Source organism: Schistocerca americana, chromosome 2, assembly GCF_021461395.2.
Source record: "Schistocerca americana isolate TAMUIC-IGC-003095 chromosome 2, iqSchAmer2.1, whole genome shotgun sequence".
Lineage (NCBI taxonomy): Eukaryota > Metazoa > Arthropoda > Insecta > Orthoptera > Acrididae > Schistocerca > Schistocerca americana.
In genome coordinates this window covers 989,623,228-989,643,438 of record NC_060120.1, presented here as the reverse complement: position 1 = coordinate 989,643,438, position 20,211 = coordinate 989,623,228, and positions in this window count along the sequence as shown.

The window sequence follows — 20,211 nt, the reverse complement described above, 5'->3', positions numbered from 1 at the left end:
ACAGGAGTCAGTAAATGGGGTAGAATGCTCCATATTTTTGTGTGTGCATATTTATGAAAATTTGAACTGAAAAAAATGCAGTTGTAGTTATTTCGTGTGGCATCAAGGATACATTACGCAGATTGAATAGAAATAGTGTTAATGGTAATACAATATATATAAAGCACAGAAATAATAAATTACAATCATTCCTGATTAGAAAAGTCTTCGATGAAGTCGATAAGAAAATATTACCCATGCGAACAGAATATATTTAAAAACACGTAATTTTTGTAAAGAGAATAAGTATACTAAGTTCAAGATTGTAATAGATAGAAAAATTCTTTATCTACAGGACTATTACAAATAATTGAAGCGATTTCACAAATTCACTGTAGCTCCATTCATTGACATACGGTCACGACACACTACAGATACGTAGAAAAACTTATAAAGTTTTTTTCGGCTGAAGCCGCACTTCAGGTTTCTGCCGCCAGAGCGCTCGAGAGCGCAGTGAGACAAAATGGCAACAGGAGCCGAGAAAGCGTATGTCGTGCTTGAAATGCACTCACATCAGTCAGTCATAACAGTGCAACGACACTTCAGGACGAGGTTCAACAAAGATCCACCAACTGCTAACTCCATTCGGCGATGGTATGCGCAGTTTAAAGCTTCTGGATGCCTCTGTAAGGGAAATCAACGGGTCGGCCTGCAGTGAGCGAAGAAACGGTTGAACGCGTGCGGGCAAGCTTCACGCGTAGCCCGCGGAAGTCGACGAATAAAGCAAGCAGGGACCTAAACGTACCACAGCCGACGGTTTGGAAAATCTTACGGAAAAGGCTAAAGCAGAAGCCTTACCGTTTACATTTGCTACAAGCCCTGACACCCGATGACAAAGTCAAACGCTTTGAATTTTCGGCGCGGTTGCAACAGCTCATGGAAGAGGATGCGTTCAGTGCGAAACTTGCTTTCAGTGATGAAGCAACATGTTCTCTTAATGGTGAAGTGAACAGACACAATGTGCGAATCTGGGTGGTAGAGAATCCTCACGCATTCGTGCAGCAAATTCGCAATTCACCAAAAGTTAACGTGTTTTGTGCAATCTCACAGTTTAAAGTTTACAGCCCCTTTTTCTACTGCGAAAAAAACGTTACAGGACACGTGTATCTGGACATGCTGGAAAATTGGCTCATGCCACAACTGGAGACCGACAGCGCCGACTTCATCTTTCAACAGGATGGTGCTCCACCGCACTTCCATCATGATGTTCGGCATTTCTTAAACAGGAGATTGGAAAACCGATGGATCGGTCGTGGTGGAGATCATGATCAGCAATTCATGTCATGGCCTCCACGCTCTCCCGACTTAACCCCATGCGATTTCTTTCTGTGGGGTTATGTGACAGATTCAGTGTTTAAACTTCCTGTACCAAGAAACGTGCCAGAACTGCGAGCTCGCATCAACGATGCTTTCGAACTCATTGATGGGGACATGCTGCGCCGAGTGTGGGAGGAAATTGATTATCGGCTTGATGTCTGCCGAATCACTAAAGGGGCACATATCAATCATTTATGAATGCCTAAAAAAACTTTTTGAGTTTTTGTATGTGTGTGCAAAGCGTTGTGAAAATATCTCAAATAATAAAGTTATTGTAGAGCTGTGTAATCGCTCCAATCATTTGTAATAACCCTGTAAGTTGGACCCTGGACAACTGATAAACCGTGCCCTTATCAGACGAGTATCGATTTTATTTGGTAAGAGCTGAGTGTGGTGGTGCAGACCTCATGAAACCATGGTCCCACGTTGTCAACAAGGCACACTGCAAGCTCGTGGCGGCTCCATAATAGTGTGGGCTTTGTTTACATGGAATGGAATGGGTCCTGTGGTCCAACCGAAGCGATCATTGACTGCAAATGGTTATGATCAGCTGCATAGAGACAATCTACAGTGAGAACTTTTAACATTGCAGCGCATCAGCAATCGCGAATAATTTAATGATTATAAAGAATCCGCCTCGATTGCAAACTGAGAGTTTACCTGAGAGACCGCCGCCCACCGAACGTTGGCTGGGGTGAGGAACCACGCTTCTGACGTTTTGAGCTACGTACAGCTACTGATATGGTACACACGTATCGTTTATTTTACATTTTATGCTAGTCGTTTGCACTTTTGGGCGTTCTGTGTTAATGCTGGACCGTGCCTCTTTTGGCAGTTTGTATTTTTAGTTTGTTCTGAAGAAGGCGTGGTTATCCGCGCCGAAACCTAGGTCAACATCCGGTTTCTATTTGCAATCGAGGCGGATTCTTCATAATCATTAAACTATTTATAGTCATTCATGGGCTTCACGTTCTCGTACAACGATGTAATTGCCATAGGAGAGCAGTTGTTAGCGATTGGTTCTAAGAACAATCTGGACAATTCGAGTGAATCTTTTGGCTACCCGTATCGCCCGACATGAATCCCATAGACCGTTTAAGGGACGTAATCGGGAGGTCAGTTCGTGCAAAAGATCCTGCGCCAGTAACACTTTCGCAATTACGGACGGGTACACAGACAGCATGGCCCAGTATTTCTGCAGGGAACTTCTAACGACTTGTGTGCATGCCACGTCGAGATGCGGCATTACGCCAGGCAAAAGAAGGTGCTACATGATATTAGGAGGTATCCCATGACTTTTGTCACCTCACTGTAGTGTACATGTCCAGCCTGCTGATTCGGATCAGTGAATGAGTATCTCTGTAGAGGGGCATCTTTAAAGTGTCCAACAACGGTGTGCGGGTGGCACCGCTGAAGTTGCCGAACTGGGGGGGTGGGGTTAGAGAGACGCTTCGCTGTTTTATTTACGTGCGTGTTGATGTCTCACCTTTCCCAAGCCACAGGAGGGCGCGAAGTAGGAGGAGTGAAGATCATAAACACCGTTTTCTGCTTCGGCTCATGTTCAAAATTCAGTGGCTCCCAATTGTTTCATCCTCTGTACCAAAGCTAAACGTGCGGTCATGCTACACTCCAAAGGAGTGAGGAAACGTACGGAGTGGTTGCACTCCGCAATATTTTTAGAAAATTGTTGAATCGCCAGGGGGTGTCTTCGGTGACAAAATTTATTAACAACGTTGTCCTTTTGTACATGGCACAGCAAACTGTTGTTTTCGTGCACGAAGTCTGTGGCAATGAACGCCCCTAGGAAAGACCGTATCACGATATAAGCATATATGTGTGTGTGGGACCACTTTATCAAGGGATAATTATATATTTCTATTTTTATAATTACATTTTAAGATTTTGGTTGGGGTGGCTTTAAATATTGTGGACTAGCATGAGACTTTTAATTAACTTAACCGCGATAACACTTGTACGGACATCGGCTGCCCCGAAGTACGTACGATATAATATTTTTTTCAACACAACACGCGACTCACCGCCTTCTAATAAATAGTTTGCGTGAGTGCTGCTATTTAGAAAAGAAAATATGCGTATTCTTACGCAAACTGTGATTATTAATACGGGTCTCTGGGGCTACTGGTTATTTATGTACCAAACTACATAAAGATTAACTGAGATATTGCGGAGCTTATTGAATGTAATGATTTTCAATATTTCTTGTTCATTATTTGCAAGGCAAAACTGGAGAGAATCTCATCTGCCGTTAGGCGGCCAAAATGAAACATACTGAACTCATTCAGTGTTGTGGATTTTAGTAATTGAAATTTATCACTACGCTTTTTAACTTTGAAATTAATGGAAGATCAAAATTAAGAAGTCTCTTTCATTTACATTTAGTATGTTGACATGAAATTTTGATAAAATAATACAGTCAGCGTAATGGCCAACTAAATCCTGCTAGGGGGGATGAGCTCCCTGCACTACGAAGTTCTATAAAAATTTTGTTAATTATAATTAATGGTTGCGATCACGAGAGGTGACAACTAAGTCAATAATACACACTTGCTAATAACAATTATGAGTATATTTTACTAAATTACAACCAAATTTACATTAAATATTATCCAGCGTTACAATGGTGGCCTACCTCTAGACAAAACAAAAAACAGGAGAGCTTTCAATAAAGCAATAGTCTCTGGTCATGTTCATTTTCGTTACACACATAAAAACAATGTTCTTTTGTTTTTATATCACATCGCTGTTTGTGATTTTTGGTGGTGTTATTTAACTTTTTTAATCTTTCTTATACATCGCGCACACGTACACAGTTTTGAAATAATTTATAATCCACAAGTCGCACAACAAAAACCTCCTTTCACTTTCTCCAAATGTCCATTTATGTGACGTACCGTCACAACCGGTGTCATTAGTGCAATAAGCCACCTTATGAAGCCTTTTCTTGTCGATTCCGGGTGGTGGTGTGTTCAAAACTTTTCCTCGGCCACCCACAAGAAAGTCGCGTAATTTCAACGCTGGACGTCGTAGTTCTCAACTCCATCGCAAAGCCATCAGAGGAAGATATGAAACACGTGTAAAATGGGACGTGACGAACTTCCCAACCTGTGTCCCTCTGCAATGGCGTTCAGAAGAATTGTGATGAAATTTGGTGCAAATTTGATATCATTAACCCACCTTATTTCTCACACGAACGTCTGAGCTGTGGCCCTTTACTCTCGCATGTATCGATAACTTGCTGTTTGAATAATCGCCTGTCTCGAGAGCGAAGTCTCTGGGAGCCACGCTTCTGCATCGTTGCAGAGAAAGGTTGTGGACGCCTTTGAGCCAAAGTTCAAACTTCTATCTCGCAATGGGAGACAATTACGGGGTAAAAAGCGAGTTTTTAATTGTGTTGCACAGTGTAGATTTGTCCCAGACCCATCACCTAATTTGCACCTAGACGCCTGTACTGGGCTTTTGTACGTTTTTGCTCCATATTCTCATTTGCCTCTCGGATACGAAGTGACGAATCATACATGTAGATGAGATAACACTTGCGAATTCACGAAAGTCATCTTCGTCTTGCACACACTTTTCACGCATGTACAAGAGAGTAACTCAGGGGCAAAAAGAATGACAGGAAAGGAAAGCGAAGCATTATATGGAAGACACTGAAAAGATAATCAACTTTTTGATCACAAACAACTCTTGCAGGCCGTCGTGAGAGGAATAGCTGCATCTATAGAATTATTAGTGTGTTTCAAAGAGAGTTAGTTCCAAAACAGGAGAAGCAATGCATAACTGCGTCGGTAAAATTATCAGTGTGTTCGAAATAACGTTAGTTTCTAAACCGATAGCCTCGTAGTATTATTGTGACGCCCAAAATAAACCTTTTATGTGCTTTTCCTGTGGACTCTGTCCTCGACAGCATACCAGAAATCAATTTTGGTTCGGGCAGCCAATGATATCGTTAATAATGTAACTCCTGAAGCCACTTATAGCAGAGAGACATGTCAGTTACCACAAGATTTGGCCATCAGTCGGCTCAACTTCCGTATGATGTGCAATAATAAATTAATGTCTTCTATTAACAGTCTCTTCGTAGTCTTCATACTGTGTATTTATCACAGTCTTACGTAGCATGTACACGCTATCGTGACACATCTGAATAACCCTCCTGGTAATCTTCTGATCTAATTTAGGGGAATAACACGATAACCTTTAATCAGTACGCTCGGACGTGTTATTCAGTTCAGCGCTGTCAAAATTAGAGACCGTTGTGTTAAGCACAACGGTCGATAGGCTGCAAAGCGGAACAATCACTCGTACCGTTCTTTAAAAACAAGAAACGGAAGGAAGTGGAACGTGATTGCTTTAAGGAAAACACCAAAGTCCCTGGTCGAACCTTCGAGCCATAATTCATAGTAATTCAATAAGTGAAACGTATCAGCCAGGCCCTGTCGGCGAACGTAATTGTGTTCTACGTCATAGAAGAGAAATCTACTGCGCTTTGGGTTTAACTGTCATACACGTCTTACTTACTACGTCATTATCTTGATCCTCCACTTGTACAGGTGAAATTTGTACAGTAGTTAGCACCATGAGTTCAATGTAATCACTACAATACTGACCTTATCTCTTTTTTTCATTAGCTGTCTAATTTCTTGCAACAGCCGTCACCAAGCGCAAGCATTGTTTTCAGTGGAAAATGGTAGCGTGTTGTGTCATGATATTTGTAAGGAGAAAGATATATTTACTTTTCGTTTGTTTCTCGTTGTCACGCTGAGGTTTACACTTGAACTCGTCATTTATTTTTGACTGACTTGCAGATTTTGTGAACTCTAATTAAAAAAGTAATTATCCCCCCTCCACCCCCCCCCCCCCCCCCCCCACACACACACGCACATTTCTGTCATGGTGGTAATTCGATTGATACATAGTTTTTCCTCAAACAAACAAAATCGTGAGTCGACTAAACCTACTAAGAACAGGTTAAGGGAAATAGTTTCATGAGAGAAAAGAACTCTGATAGAATGTCAGAAGCATTCTAAATTAGTGCTTACTGTATCTGTCACTGCCTTTCTACGTATACGATTGTTGATATACTTATACCAGACCAAATCAATTTTCTGCACACTCTCGTAGGAGAAATTTGGTACTTGAGTTTATAATCAGTTGATGGAGGTCTTATTTCACTCAAAGCACCAGAGATATACTCCGTCACGATATGATTAGAAACTGGAATACATCGATGTTTCCCAGTCATGAACACTTTTATCAACAGCTATTTCGTTTCCACACTGAATCTTTCACTTAGCAGCGGATTTTGCAGTGATGTGAAGTTTTGAGACAAATTAAAAGTGCGTCAGACCGGGATCCGAGCTCTGGGCCATTCCCTTCACACATGGTGTTGTTCCATCTACATTTACATACACACCCCGCAAGTCAGCATATGGTGCATGGCGGAGGATACTTTGTTCCACCGGTAGTCATTCCCTGTCCTGCTGGACTGACTAATAGAGCAGATGAAAAATGACTCTCTATATGCCTCCGTGTTAGCCCTGATTTTTCTTCGCGGTCCTTACGTGAGATGTGCTTAGGTGGCAATGAATTGTTCTACAGTCTGTCGCTAATTCTGGTTCTCTAAACATTCTCTGTAGTGTTTCGCAAAAAGACCGTTTCTTCCTTCCGGGTATTTCCACTTGAGTTACGGAGCTTTCTTTAATAACTGCTTGTTGATCGAATCTCTCCGAAATAAATCTAGAACCACGCCTCTGATTTCCTTCAACGTCTTCCTTTACTCCAGTGGCGAGGACATACACTCGGCCGGTACTTAAGAACTGTTGTGTTCGTAATATTTTTCATAGATGAACTATACTATCCTATAATTAGTCAAATACCTGATCTATTAACCAGACAAGAAATTCAGTGACGTAATTCTGTGGGATACTCAACAAACTGCTTGCATACCTTTCGGTAAATAGCTTGCAAGACAGGGAGACGAGCTAGACGCGAACTGATGTCGTTGTTCTGGTACACCGGCCATCCTGATTGTGGATTTTTAGGCGGTTTCCTCACTCTTTTGAGCAAATTCTGGACCAGTCCCAAAATTCCGCTTTAGAAATACAGTGCACGAATAGTTAAAATACTGCAACACACTGTGGAAACTTTACATGATTGACCGAAGAACCACACGACTTCCCTCCCGCAGGTTGTCTAATGATTGTGACTACAGGAACGCCATCTCGACACGAAAATAACAATTAAGAATAATTGTCAATTGATAAAAACAGCACACCTACACTACAGGACAAATGCCAAGAAAAAGAGAGGAAGAGAGAGAGAGAGAGAGAGAGAGAGAGAGTGAGAGAGAGAGAGAAAGAGAGGTGCTTTCTATCAGGGATTCCAGTCGAGCAAGGTACGTAGAATAGAGAAGTCTGAGACATACATTGGATTACGAAAGGTTAATCGATGAGAGTGTCATCAGCGAATGGTTCAAATGGCTCTGAGCACTATGGGACGTAACTTCTGAGGTCATCAGTCCCCTAGAACTTAGAACTACTTAAACCTAACTGACCTAAGGACATCACACACATCCATGCCCGAGGCAGGATTCGAACCTGCGATCGTAGTGGTCGTGCGGTTCCAGACTGTAGCGCCTAGAATCGCTCGGCCACTTCGGCCGGCTCATCAGCGAATGTTAATACTTCGCACGTAAGTGGAATGCATCAGTGGCCGAATGTTAATCTCACTCACTTTAGCACATTCCATTGTTTATTTTACAACCATGTGTCGTCACGTGTACACAGTTTACAACTAAATGCAAATGACTTATATTTCTAGATGACATTTCAAGCTTTGCGTAACGCAATGACAGCCGCACTACAGTTGTTACCGGCGTTCATAATGGAACTTACTTCATGGACTACAATCGCAATTACGTTCATTGTGAAACTGTAATCGGAGCGTTGAAGACGAAATTACCATATATTTCTAACATATGGGAACTCGGTACAGTATGGAGTAGCGGGACACAATGGAACTACACTGTTTTCTACACTGGAGAATGCTGCATCCATCTGAAGTGGCATGTACCTATGTCTCTGAATAGAAGTAAGTGCGGTAGTTATTTTGACGTGGTTTGGAGAGCGACTGCTAAGTGAATGGTTGTCCTTCACGATCCCAGTTGTGTTTTTATAAATTCTGGTGAAATTCAACGCCAGATAAGCCGTTAATTGGTAATTGTACGCCCTCAAATGACATATAACTTAAAGTGCATGCCTTTTGCTATAAGTTAGTTGTATAATACGTTTAAATTCATCATTTTTTTCTTGAGCCATCAGTCTTGTGACTGGTTTGATGCGACCACCCACGAATTCCTCTCCTGTGCGAACCTCTTCATCTCAGAGTAGCACTTGCAACCTACGTCCTCAATCATTGAGGATCATGCAATGACGTGCTCCAAAGGTACATTCTCAGAAATTTATTCCTCAAATTAAGGCGTATATTTGATCCTGGTAGACTTCTCTCGGCCAGGAATTCCCTTTTTGCCAAGGCTAGTCTGCTTTTGATGTCCTCCTTGTCCAGTCCATCATTGGTTATTCTTCTGCATAGGTATCAGAATTGCCTAACTTCATATACTTGGTAACCATCAGTCCTGGTGTTAAGTTTCACGCTGTTCTAATTTATACTACTTCTCATTACTTTTGTCTTTGTTCGATTTATTCCGAATCCGTATTCTGTACTCATTAGACTGTTCATTCCATTTAGCAGATCATGTAATTCTTCTTCACTTCCACCACATCGGTGTTATCAGCGAATGGTATAATTGATAACGTTTCAAATTTAGCTTTAATTCCACTCTTGAAATTTTCTTTTGTTTCCACCACTGCTTCTTCGGTATATAGATTGAACAGCAGGATCTGTCTTACATCCTTTTTCATCCAAGCACTTCATTCTTGGTCTTCCACTCTCATTATTCTTTTTTGTCTCTTGTACATACTATGTGACTACTACAATGTATCTCAGATTTTCGAACATCTTGCACCATTTTACATTGTCGAACGCTTTTTCGAGGTCGACAAAGCCAATGAATGTGTCTTGATTCTTCTATAGTTTTGCTTCCTTTATCAGCCGCAAAGACTGAGTTGCCTCTCTTGTGCCTTTACCTTTCCTAAATCCAAACTGATCGTCATCTAACCCTCCTCAATTTTTATTCCCATCCTTCTGTATATTATTCTTGTCAATAACTTGGATGTAAGAGCTGTTAAGTTGACCGATAATTCTCGCACTTGTCACCTCTTACAGTCTTCGGAATTGTGTGGATGATATTTTTTTCGAAAGTTAGATGGTATGTCGCCAACGCTAATAGTCGTTTTGTTGCCATTTCTCCCAATGATTTTATAAATTGTGATGGAATTTTATCAATTCCTTCTGTTTTATTTGAACTTAAGTCCTTCAAAGATCTCTTAAATTCTGATTCTTATACTGAGTCCCCTATCTCTTCTAAATCGACTCCTGTTTCGTCTCGTATCACATCAGTGAAATCTTGCCCCTCATAGAGGCCTTCAGTGTACTCTTTACACCTATCCGCTCTCTCCTCTACATTGAACAACGGAATACCCATCGCACTCTTAATGTTACCACCCTTGCTTTTAATTTCACTGAAGGTTATTTTTACTTTCCTGCATGCTGAGTCAGTACTTCCAACAGTCATTTCTTTTCCAATTTCTTCACAATAGTCATGCAGCCATTTAGCTTCCCTGCATTTCCTATTTATTTAAATCGTCAGCTACTTTTATTTTTATATCCCTGAATTTTTGTACTTCCTCCTTTCATCGATCACCTGAAGTATTTCCTTTGTTACCCACGGATTTTTCATAATTACCTTCTTTGTGCCTAAATTTTTCTTTACAACTTCTTTGATTGCCCTTTTTAGAGATGTTCATTCCTCTTCAGCTGTACTGCCTATTGAGTATCCGTTATTGCTGTACCTATAGCCTTAGGGAACTTCTTTGAGTACTGATTCTTCCTGACTAATCTCTTAAACTTCAGCCTACTCTTCTTCATCACTACTACATTGTGATCTGAGTCCATATCTGCTCCTGGGTACGCCTTACACTCCATTACCTGATTTCAGAATCTCTGTTTAATATGATGTAATCTAATTGAAATGTCCCCGTATCACCTAGCATTTTCCATGTTTATCTCCTCCTCTTGTGATTCTTGAACACAGTATTCGCTATGACTATCTGAAATTTGTTACGAAACTCAATTAGTCATTCTCTTCTCTCATTCCTTGTCCCAAGCTCATATTCTACTGCAACATATTCTTCTAGTCCTTTCCCTACAACTGCGTTCCAGTCCCCATGACTATTAGATATTCATTACGTACTGTATTGACCTTTCAATATTCTCTTATACTTTCTCTATCTCTTCATCTTCACCTTGCGATTTCGGAATGTATACCTGAACTATCGTTGTCGGTAGTAGTTTGTTGTCGATTCTAATAAGAACAACCCTATCACTGAACTGTTCACTGTTCTCTGTCCTCCCTTCCTACACATAACGAATCCTACTACCATTGTACCATTTCTGCTGCTCTTGGTGTTACCCTATACTCACCTGACCAGAAATCCTTCCTTTCCATTTCACTTCACTGTCCCTTAATAAATATAGATTGAGCCTCTACGTTTCCTTTTTCACATTCCCCTGCTTCGCTACTACATTCAATCTTCTGACATTCCACGCTCCGAGTCGTAGTACTTTATCTTTTTGTTCATTACTTAGTCTTTTTCTCGTGGCCACCTCCCCTTTAGCAGTCCCCTCCCAGAGATCCAAATCGGGGACTACTCCAGAATCTTTTGCCAATGGAAAGGTCGTCATTATACTTTCTCAATTACAGGCCACATGTCCTGTCGATACATGTTATGTATCTTAATGCAGGGTTTCCACTGCCCTCTGCATCCTCATGCTGTTAATAATTGCTGATTCTTCCATATTTAGGGACAGTTTCCCACCCCAAGTAAAAGAGAGTGCCCTGAACCTCTGTCCGTTCCTCCGCTGTCTTTGACAAGGCCGTTGCCAGAACGAGGCTGACTTCTTATGCCGGAAGACTTTGGCCTCCAAATGGTTCAAATGGCTCTGAGCACTATGGGACTTAACTGCTGAGGTCATCAGTCCCCTAGAACTTAGAACTACTTAAACCTAACTAACCTAAGGACATCACACACATCCATGCCCGAGGCAGGATTCGAACCTGCGACCGTAGCGGTCGCGCGGTTCCAGACGGTAGCGCATAGAACCGCTCGGCCACCCTGGCCGGCACTTCGGCCTCCAATGTTGATCATCAATCAATAGGTTTCGAGCCTGGGATCGAGGACATTTTGATTACTAATCAAAGACGCTACCCTCAGACCCCGGGTGAACCCGTCAGTTAATACTCTCAGTAAACGTTTTTAATCTGAAATGTGGTCTCATGGGAGGTACCGGAGAGAGAAGCGTGGGACAGTGCCCCGTTCCATCCAGTCAGTTTTTGATACAAGTAGTTTTCAAACTATACATTTCTTTTTTACCAAGCTTTCCCAAATGTGTGAACTTAAATTAGAAAGTCTGATAAACAGCAATGGGATACTAAATCAATGAAATTCGCAGTTTCTATAATTTTATATAGTGAAATGGGAGTTTTAAAGCAACTGGGCGGTTTAACGGACACAAATCAATATTGGAAAGATACGATCGCAAAGCTAAGAATAATCCGAACTAAAGAGTTTATAAATCAGGTGGGAAATTTAAAATTGTGTTTACTGCACAACACGCAGACGCACTTGTATCATACCTGAAGTCAGTTGAGAGCAGAGTCTTTAGCCCAGCAATGAAATATTTCATTGTCAGATCAATAGCTTATCACCTAGAAGATGGAAATGGCTTACCACACAGATCTTCCAACGAAACTAACTTGTCTAGCAGCACAGGTCTGCGTTATAGGATTTATACTAGGCACCCCATTGTCCAACTGCAACCCAGAAAATACATCTGGTGCTCGGGCTATGGGATTCAATTAAGGAACAGTAACAGCAACTTTATATTAAGTATTAAAATAACTGAACATTTTTCAAATTGCCATTAAAATATTTTCTTATTGCCAAAGATTATTTTGAATATTTCATATCACTTAGCCTAAATTGTTCATTAAACAGTTTTAAGATGATATTCCTAATAATTTCAAAGTTTGTGCAATAATCTCACAAAAATTATCTGATCCCATTAATGACTTTGATATCACTAAACACGCTTGCTCTACAGCCCATTGTAAATATCGCTGCCTTCCCACTTGATTGACTGATAATACTACGTAGTTTTGAAGCCAGACATGGAAAATATTAGCGACTACATTTTTAATGGAAAAGGTAACTGCACATCTTTGTGTTCTTCAGCTTGATTATCATTGTCTTTCGTGGTTCACCTAATACAAGCAAAGAAACTTAGAAACAATAAGTTGTTACGCGAATTACCAAATACCATTTTACCGGTAGGTGACGTTTATTTGCAACTGAGCACCTCATCAACATTTCACTGGACTGACATACCAGCAAGGACGACAAAATCATAGATTTGACGCTCTGGTCATGAACTATCTGGCAGCGTCGTGGTTGCCAAAATGGATCTATTGGCGCCTGCTTTGCCTATGCCAGCCCAGCAGAAGCATCCCAGTAGAGTGGTGTGACGCTGTTTAGTTTTTAAACCTTAATTTTTCCCGACTGGGATAAAGTGTGTTTGCTGTAAACCGCAATGATGAGCACTTCATTTGAATAAGCAGGAGGCATGTCTCAGACGAAACTGGAAATTCTCCGTCAGGAATGACCAATTGTTGACGAGGTAAGAGTAAACTTTATGCTAATTTCACTAGTATTAGGAATTATAAAGGTAAGAGAAAACCAGATAACAGAGCATAATTTCGGGAAAATAATTGAGCAAATGTCCGGTTGGGTAGTCTGATACCTAAACATTATTAATTACGAAGTAAATCAAGAGAGAAAAAGAGGAAAACATTTCGAAGTAAAATTGGTAGACTTTGTTCTTCTTGAAGGAATAAAAAGTTACACAATATTTTAACCACTCATTACGTCTTCTAACTGTAATTTTTTTTAATTATAGTGGCAGAGATTTGCAAGAGGTACAGGATCACTCAAAAACTTCTTTTCAACATTGTACCAAATTTTAAAGAAAGTCATCCATAGCTACCATGTTACTGGTCTTCCGTTAAATGATTTTAAAATATATTAATATTGTTTTTTGCTTCTCAAAGAATTTAAACACGAAAAAATGTATTTTTGATGATGTATTACAAAACAATGGCGGCGATGGCATGACTGGTGCTAAGACAGTGATGATGATAACTATTTGATGATGCTGTGTCTACCAAAATACTCGGGTTCAGTTCCCAATAAATGCTGTGTGTTTAAGAAGGAAGGAAGGAAGTGAGAGGGGGCGGGAAAGGGTGGATGATTATCGGTTGCGAAGTGGGGTGTATAAGCGGTGGAAGCTGGAACAGAATCAGACGATGATGGGCAGGAGGCTGAGAGAGCAGAGGATGTGGGGGCTATGGTTATAGGATGGGTAGGTGTCAGGATAGATTTCTGGGTCATAAAGAGCGATACTGTTGAAGATGCCATATGTTAGGATGTGGAGGGTGGAGAGAGGGAGGGAGGTATAGGCACGGCAGCAGCCTAGGACTGGAGAGGATGAGGATGACAGTAAATTTTCATCTTCAGATTCACGGAATGTGCAGGATTTGCGAAAATGTTCGGCGAATTTGAGCACGTAATTCTGTCAACTGGGAGACGGATACAAAAGGATTGTTATGGGAGTAAGGAAGATAGAGATGATAAGATGTAATTACTGTTATTATCGCCTGTGTTTTACTGGGATTGATTTTAATGTACCACGGATTGTACCAAGAGGTGAAATTATTTAGTTGATTCTGGAGGGACCATTGAGAAGCCTAGATGGTCGGGAAGACGCTAAGGAACGCAGTGTCGTCAGAATACTATAACAGATGGATGGGAGCACGTGGCTGGAGCATATCAGCTGTGTAGATGAGATAGAGAGGAACTCATACAAGGGGCACTCCTGCTAGTATGTGGGAGACAACGGATTGGGTGTGCTAGATGGTGACTCAGGAAATTTTAAAGAATACGCTATTTATTAGAAGTGTATATGTTTCTAGTGTGGAATGGAGATCAGTACACGCACGAAGCCTTTTTCAAGGTTGAGATAATAGAGATGGGTTTTGTCGGTTGGTGGGAAAAGAAACCGATGAGGTTGAAGAACTGTACGTGTTGTAACGTATCAATATTAATTTTGAAGTTTCGTATCGTTGCGTCAATAACATGGTCGTTTCCATTTATTATGAGAGCAGGTAAAGAGTGTAAAAATGTTTTACTTCTTGTAACTAAAGTCAAAGCGAGTGTATATACTCTAAAGAAAACGGTATTGTAACCAGCTGTACGAGTGTTCTCCAGAAGCGGCAAAGACCATCAATGCTGGGGCAGCTGACAGCAGCAACGCGCACCGTAGATCATCCGGGGCGATCTGGCCGCTATGCAACGAAACCACAGCCACATGAAATTATATATTGATTGTTAAAGAATAATGGTAGCCCCCGACGTTAGTCTAGATTTATGGTTCAGCTATGGTTTTGTGGAAATAAGCAGTTAGTCAGTATCGAGGACCCGAAGCGTATATAAGCTTCAGTCGGTAAGACGACTTGTGTTACTGCATGTGTGTCGAGAAACGTTTACATGTATCACTATCGATACTTTGTTATCAAAATTCGGTAACGACTATCAAGCCAGCTGGAAATTTTCCATGAATTTTGATAGAAAGGCTTCAGAAGCTTGTAATGAATGGATTTAGATTTTAAAAGCAAGATTAGATGCTGCAGTTAGAAACTAGGGCACAGTCAGTGGAACTATTTGATGAATTTTATTGGAATGTAGCACCTCGTAATTTTGTTTTCTACTTGACCTATAATCAAGCGATCTTTGAGTGACGGCCTTAGTGTAGCGTTGCTGTTACGATGTGTTACTTTGAAGGCTGGTATTTTTGTGTCGTAGGTACGACCGTTAATGAAAGTTTTCGTGTCAGTCATTGCGTCTGACGAGGTCCGGTTTTGTTGTTTGTAATAGTTGGTTGTACACACCAAAGAATTTGGGTGTTGGGAACAGTTTGGAGATTTTGGGATAAGCACACTCTAAGGTAGTTGTGTGTTAGCTATTTGCGTAGACTTGTGGAGGATGGTGTTAATACGAGGTAGTAACTTGTTGTATACTGTGGGTTACTTAACAATCGTTCTCGAGTTCCCTTGATCCTAGGATAAAGTAAAGGAGCAAACGGACTGAAAGTGAACTGCGATTATCAGAATATGTAGCCCGTACTCGTTGTTAGTGGCACAATTATAGATATTCCTTTGGCCTAGCTGAACCGTATGAAGACGGAAAATCCAATTGCTACCATTATTCTAGTAGGAAGTGACGAGTGACATTCAATTAGATTTGTGGTGGGTATGCGGTAAGCCAACACCTGAAGTGGTTGAGTTTTGAGAATCTGATTTTGAGCTTGAAAGTGATGGTAGCTCATAGGTGTTATGTTTTTTTAGTTTTTATTTTTTATCTCTATCTCTTTCTGTGTGGGGAATAGAGTTGTGGTCACTCGCTCATATCAGCGTTTGATGATGTAAACATTTGATTCATTTTTAAATAAAGTCTGATTCTTTAAATGGAAACCAAGTCCCCGCATTATAATTTTGCCCACTATTCTAATTAAAGTGAAATCCAATTTTGAACTTTGAAAAGAAAAAAAATAAAGATTGAATGCTTAGTGATCTGACATACAACTAGAGCAAGCTCCCTCAAGTCAGCGATAAATATAATAAATAATAATAAACGAATGACGAGTCTTTAAAAAAGAAAGCAGAGAAGCATTTTATCAAAGTTTAAAGACACGAAATTTACTATATAGTGTCTTGAGAGGTACCCTTCGAGTTACTGTTAAGAAATGTTGACCATTATTAACTTATACAGAAAGATTTACTTACGAAATAATTCTCATTTAGTACAAAAGACTATATTTGAAGTTTATTAACGGAGGTATTGCTAATAGAGGATGTAAATAACTGTCGTTTGTTTCCAAAATAACCAAAACACCTTTGGCCTGAGACAACAAACGCTTTAAGAAAGTTATTAACAGCAGAACCTTTTATAAATTTTGGAAGGGGTAAGTGCTGTAATTAAGAAATTCGATTAGTCAGCTAATTAATTTAATGACAAGTACGACGTTGTTATTACCAGATAACGAAGTGACTGGTATCAGTATTACGTGGCGTAGTACGACTACCCCACATAATTTTCATTAATAGTAATTTGTACGGTACTCACGTTTGTGGTGTGTTGATGATCGCTATAATTATTGATGAGCTTAACTCAAAAAGATCATTGGGATCCTTATAATATTACAGTGCTGGAAATCTTACTTATCAATTCGATCAGGTACACGAGTGCAGATTTTTTTCTGAATTGCTCATAAAGTATTTTCAAACACCTGTTGTCTTCTGACACGTTAGATTGAGATCTGTTGCGCTTCTCCACGAGTCATTAGCAGTTTATTGCATGTATATTTATTTTTTTCTCAGCTTCCCTTTATGCTCGGTTGGGGTGAAGTGTGAAAGTTTTATCAGGGCTAGATACTTAGACACTAGTAGGCGGTAATTCCGGCACAGTGCCGTATTTTGGTTGGTAAGCAAAATGGATGTGTTACGACGGATTCGAGTACTTTGCTGATGGTCATAGGTATAGAAAAAGGTGGTCGCAGGGTAAGGTTTCTTCTGTGATCCAGAATGGAAACCGATGTATCGGATGGTGTAGTACAGAATTGGTAGTGCTTGTAGGAAGAAAGGACTGTTTTTAAGATAGCGATAGGTAACGGAGTTGAAAAGAAACTATCTTGAACATTGCATGTAACGCTGTTAAGCGATTGTGCGGGGTTTAGTGCTCTACCAGTAAACCACCACCCTCGATACCTTAGAAAATCGAATTCCCACATTTAAAAATCATATCTCCAGAACTATGTATCACACAATGACACAATCTTCCCGGTACATTCAGTGGTATATGTGGATACTCCTTCGACTAGGTAGAGTTATTAGTAAAGAAGTAATACACTAAAACGTCATATCTGTTGCTGCAATTTTACTGCATGAGTGGTAAAAGTCCGTGTGGCTAGGGCTTCCCGCCTGGTAGACCGTTCGCCTGGTGCAAGTCTTTCGAGTTGACACCACTTCGGCGACTTGCGTGTCGATGGGGATGAAATGATGATGATAAGGACAACAAATAAAAACAGTCTCTGAGAGAAAAAAAAATGTCCGACCCCGCCGGGAATCGAACCTGGGCCATCAGGTACGACATTCCGTCCTGCTGACCTCTCAGCTACCAGGGGTGGACTGCATGAATTGTGAAAATGTTGTAAGGTATATAATTTCTTCCTTTCGTCATTTTGTGGGGGTTGTCAGTAAGAAAAAGTTTCGTAAAGGTTTGAAATAGTTGGTATCGGCTCTGTTATCAAATACTGGATGAATATTGCGTAATTTTCTCGCCAATAGCCATGCTGCCACAAGACATATATCACAGTCCGTAACTCTAATACTTGACTCATTGTGTTATATCTTTGACGTAACATGATAGTTCGTAATGAATTGGTTACAACAGCATATTAAGTTTTTAAATTCGGGTGAAAACTCTATGAGATATCGAAAATCAGATTTTTGTTGCCCCTGGAATCCTTTAGATAAGCAACCTGTAACAAGAACTGTGCTCTGAAATGGCTGTTTAGCGACATAGATAACCTGTACCTACCGCTACTGTTCTACCCTTGACACACGTGGACGAGCTACAAAAAGAGTGATTAGGCAGAGAATATTTGAGACAATCGGATTACTCAATTTGCTAGAAGCACAATTATTACCTGCAAGTTACGCTTGCGATACACGTGCACGAAACACACGGAAAGAAGTAAATCATAGAAATTGCATGTAGTGCACATCTGCAAAACGAGTATGAGTTATTTACGTGAATGCAGGGGAATCCTCCAGAAATTTCCCATTCAAGGCTTACTGAAATCAACTTAACATGCAAGAGATTAGTATCGGCTGTTAGTCATTCCCACTCATTGGTTGAGCCCTTCGCACCTAAGCAAAGTAGCAGGCAAGACTCAGTTGACTGGATAACAAGATTTTGAGGGAAAAGGCAACGAATTTTCTAGCACACCGTGTCTCTCCATTGGCAGATTTGCGTACAGGGACTTGCAATGACTTAGCGGCAGCTGCTTTCAAATGAGAACGCCGCATTGGCCACCAAAGTGAGGGCGGAGAGCCTATGGGAATGAGCTGTCATGAAATTATCGACGTGCCAGACACCTAACCCACTCGTTTCGTAACAAGGTAATCAGATGCCTTCCTCCAGAGCCTTGTCAGCTCCTCAAAAACAGCTAATAAACAAGCAGAAAAATAATCATACGTCGCTCAGCGATATGTGACGGTCACATCACAGACTCGATTAAGTTATCAGCTCTACTGCGAATAAATATGCAGCAACCCAGTCATATCCCTACTAAACTGACAGCATTTGCTTCTGTTCACTCACAGGGTAGTATTAATAAGGTAATGAGCTGGGACTCGTCTATTTGGAACCAATAACAACACCCACTCCTGACCTGACCTAGGAACTCTGAGACATGACTGTGTCCTCTGCTCTCGTCCATCTGTTTGGGAAGTGAAGATAACTGTCCGACATTGCATTCCACGAGGAACTTGGAAATGTGCAGCAAGTCCGTGTCCCAAAACGATTGGTGAAACAACTTACACCTATGAAAATTTTACTAGGGAATTTTAAATGAAACGCAAGTGGAAGAATAGAAAAGGAAGAAAACTATTTCCATGATTAATGTCTCGGAAGCTCTGTGTACGGTTTTCGGCGTATAATTACCTGATAACTGGATATTTGAAATAACTGCAAATATGAAAGGCAGAGAGCGCTAGTGGAAATACTAAAAAGGCTAAGTTCGATGAATACTGTACTAAAGAGACGAGAGGTGTGACTGACTGAATTTCAACTTGGTCAAGCTCAAACAAGTGAAAGTACTTTCGACACATGAGGAGAGGAACAAACTACGAATAGGGGTGTTACCCTTATAAAAGGAAAATTCCATATGGAGAAAGAACAAAGACTTAGTGATACTGAAGATGATCCACCCCGCCACCAATTACTCCCTTGTGTCGGCCTCTTCGCCTCAGAGTAATACTTTCACCCAACGTCCTCAATTATTTGTTGTATGTGCTCCAGTCTTTGGCTTTCCCTAAAACACTTACTTTCTACGCCTCCAACAAGTACCATGGAAGCCATTCTCTGGTGTCTTAACACATGTTCTATCATTTTGTCCCTTCTTCTTATCAGCAATCAGTTTTCTGTATGTGTTCCTTTCCTCGTCGACTCTTTGGAAAACCTTCTCATTTCTCATCAACCCATTTGATTTTTAAAACCGTTCTATAGCATCTCATCTGAAAACTATTCTCTTCTTTCCCAGTTTCCCCATAGTCCATAATTCTCTTCCATACAGTGCGTGCTCCAAACTAACATTCACAGTGAATTCCTCCTCAAATTGGGACCTACGTTTTATATTAGAAAACAACTTTTTGCTAGGATTTTCTCCTTCGCCTGCGCTAGTCCTCCTTGCGTCGTCCTTCACGTGTTAATTTGCTTCCAAGACTCCTCATCTATTTTGTGGTCACCAATTTTGACGTTA